General features: G+C 40.9%; 1 pseudogene; it reads right to left on the bottom strand.

Annotated features, from left to right (window-relative positions):
- Nucleotides 1–552: 552 nt before the first annotated feature.
- LOC125533887 (zinc finger BED domain-containing protein RICESLEEPER 2-like) lies at nt 553–3,144 on the bottom strand (annotated as a pseudogene).
- Nucleotides 3,145–3,611: the final 467 nt, after the last annotated feature.

Raw genomic sequence — 3,611 nt, 5'->3', positions numbered from 1 at the left:
TTTATGTTACTTCCAGTACCAATTGTATACAAACTACATAGAGTAAAGAGGTACATGTGTGCACAAAGCTGTGTGTACGAAGATAACATATGTATGTATACTGGCGCACGTGTACATAAGAAAATTTCAAACAAGTAACACTTGTATGCAATCTGGATGGAATACAGTACACCATATGAGAATCTTTAAATAGAAAATTAGCAGTATATATAATCACCACTTCACCAGCAACAAGATTCACGCATGCATACTCATTTATATTTGACACCAGAAAGTAAGAAGATCAAGTAACATCAGCGGATCAGCCCATGGAGTCGACAAGCAGCAAACACCATCACCACTTAGTACTTGACAACATAGAACTTGACATGAAACAAATCAAGTTTAGTACATGCTTTCAATTCAGCAGCAAACAACAAACATTAAGGTCTCACACTCTCACTCCCAGTTCTCAATTCTCAAGTCTCGAGTCACAAATCAAAATCAAAAGATGATAACTAAAACAGCATACATTCAACATGATTTTAGTTCAGCCATGAGTAGACGTGGATGTCAGTTTGTTGGTCGACTTGCACACTTGTTTGACTTGGCCATGGAAGAAGCAACAACAACACCATTGAACTTCCGCTTTCCCTTCACCTTGTCACCAAATTCTTCAATCAACTCTACAACAAGTCAAGTATTCAATCAAACTTCATAATCTGCTAGCTATGGTGATATACTGATAGTGACAAATGCAATGTGCTTTTGTTGAGATCTACTAGCTAGGTCTAGTTAATGAAGAAGTTTGTCAAGTCATGCATATAAAGTTCTCCATACATTGGTTTGGTACTGATGCATGTCATGCATATTAATATCTCTACAATAAAAAACAAATGTATTGACAAGTTGGCTGATTGTTTTACCTTTTTCTAGCACTTCTAATTCTTCCAAGTTCTCCTTGATGTCGACCGGATCTGTTGACCTTCTCAGCCAGTCTTGCGTACAAACTAAAGCTTGCACCATAAACGGAGTTAGAGATGTCCTAAAGTCATCGAGTATGCGTCCACTTGTGCTAAAGGCAGACTCGGAAGCCACAGTTGTAATGGGGATAGCAAGAATATCACGAGCCATATTTGCCAAGATTGAAAACCTAGATGAATTCTCTTTCCACCATCCTAGGATACCAATTTTTTTGTCAGGGTCTTCAGAGTCTTTGGCAAGGTATTTTTCAAGCTCAGATTTACTACTTGCACTTCCTCCACTATTATTTTGCCTCAACCTACTTGCAATTAGTTCCTTCATCATACTTGCTCCTCCTCCTATTGTTACTTGGCTAATGGCTGGTGTTGTTGGTTCTGGTGTAGTCAATCTTACTCAGTATTCTTCAAACAACTCGCGAACACATTTGTTAACAGCATACCACACCTTCTCTCCAGACTAAACACCAAATATTTCCAAAGTAGTGAGCCTAGTGAAATCAGAAAGCTTATACCTTGGATCAAGAGCTGCAGCAATAAAAATGAGCAAGTTGAGATTTTCCTTCTCCTTCTCCTCCTTCGCCTCCTTCTCCTTCTTCTTCCCTTTCCCTCTTTCATTTACAATAGGACCCTTCTCCTTCACCTTTTCATTCTCATGCCAAGACCCCCAGTATTTGTCAAACTTTTCTTTCATCCTCTCTGGCATAGCTTTTTGCAAAGGATCTGTACTGCTCATCCAATTTTGAACCAATATGTGTATATTGCCAACCTCGAAAAGAAAGTTGTTGGAAGTGACATGAAGTGAGGATGACACGCGAACAGTAAGATCATAAAAATGACCAAGAAAGGCAGCCATTTTCCTAGCATTTTCCCAATCCATCTCATCTGGATACCCAAATCCTCCTTTTTCTTCAGACAAGTCCAACGCATACAATGGGTCATCCTCACAGTACCTTGTAAACACCTTCGCGTAGGTGATGGCAGCCTTCAACATTATGTAAGTTGAGTTCCACCGAGTGCATACATCTAGGTTCAAGAATGCCTTGCTCTTAACTTTTTCTTCCAATGCTAGCTCTTTGAATTTTACCAACCGAGAAGTCCCATTCTTGATGTATCGCATAGCAGCTCGGACACATTTGATTGAAAGTTCAACTTCTTTTAGGCCATCTTGTACAATAAGGTTGACAATATGTGCCGCACATCTCATATGCAAAAACTTTCCAGCAGCTATGCTAGTTTGGGCCTCAACCATGCACTTTCTCAAGTGAACAATGCAGCCATCATTATTGCTTGCATTATCCACGGTGACTGTCATAACTCTCCCTAGCCCCCATTCCATCAAACATCTCTGCAAGTACTTCCCAAGATCCTTCCCTTTGTGGCCCTTCACCATAATGAAATCAATAATTTTCTTATGATACTTCCAGTCTTCATCAATGAAGTGCGCAGTCACTACCATATAGCCATCTTGCTGCTGAGAAGTCCAACAATCAGTGGTAACACACACACTTCCACAATTCTCTTTGAAAAACTTTTTCAACTTGGATTTCTCATCTAGATAGATTTTGACAGTGTCCCTGGTACAAGTTCTTCTTGACGATGGACTAAAGCGGGGGCAAACGACTGAAATGAACTTTCTAAATCCAGATTTCTCACCAAATGCAAAAGTCAGTTCATCCTCTATGACCATCACAGCGAATGCCTTCCTAACTTTTTCTGCATCATATCTCCAAGTAGTGATGCCATCTCCTGGAGTTGCTTGCAAAGTGGTCTGGTTTGGATCCATTTTGTTATTCGGATTGCGCTTGCATGTACCAAAGTGCCTACGAATTGTTGTTGTCCCATTGATTGATGTAGTAGTTTGAATTGGTCGGTCACAATACTTGCATTTTCCTTCCTTTACTAACCCCTTGTCATCAAAAACTTTGGTAAAATGCTCCCAGATTTGTGATCTTGATGCCATTTGCTTCCGTCCTTTTGGCTTGTCATCTTGAGCAGCTTCTCGATTGGCACCTTCACCAACTTTTGCTTCGGCATCTTCATCTTCAATGATGCTATGTAAGAATGATTCGTCTCCTGCTTCTGCAGCCGCTGCTTCTGCATCTGCCTCTGCATCTACACTCATAAATGCATCATCTTTGTCCTTCAATCCCTCATCATGTTCAGATTCCGGTATAGAAAGCATCTACAAAAAAACAGGTTACTCCTTACTGAACCATTTCTTCATCTAATGGTACACAAGAACATACAAACTAACAAAAAGATACTACTTATAGCCTAGTTAGTACATCAAGCAGCATGGCATGAATCTGTCGTGAATATATACAAGCCAAAAAAGGCAAGCCACTATATCTACCTTAATTTGAACATTGCAGAACTTGAACAATATAATTGATTCAGATAAAAGAATAACAATCTAGACATCACATATGCACATGGAGAGATGAAGTATCTTGCTCACCTTCAGGATTCAGCTGCAAGCTACAACACCGGAAGAATAGTGGGCGGCGACCGGCAACAACCTCGAAGAGGACGAGAGGTGGTGACGAACTGCAGCAGCTAGGAGATGGAGCACCGTCGGCGGATGTCCCCGTCACTGGCAGTGGAGCGACGAAAGAGAGTCGGGCTTGGCGGCGCGACGCAAGGGGAACG

Source organism: Triticum urartu, chromosome 2A (genome assembly GCF_056163025.1).
Source record: "Triticum urartu cultivar PI428250 chromosome 2A, HENAU_Tu73, whole genome shotgun sequence".
NCBI lineage: Eukaryota > Viridiplantae > Streptophyta > Magnoliopsida > Poales > Poaceae > Triticum > Triticum urartu.
Note: the sequence above shows the minus strand (reverse complement) of the source record. Positions and strands in the feature narration are given on the sequence as shown.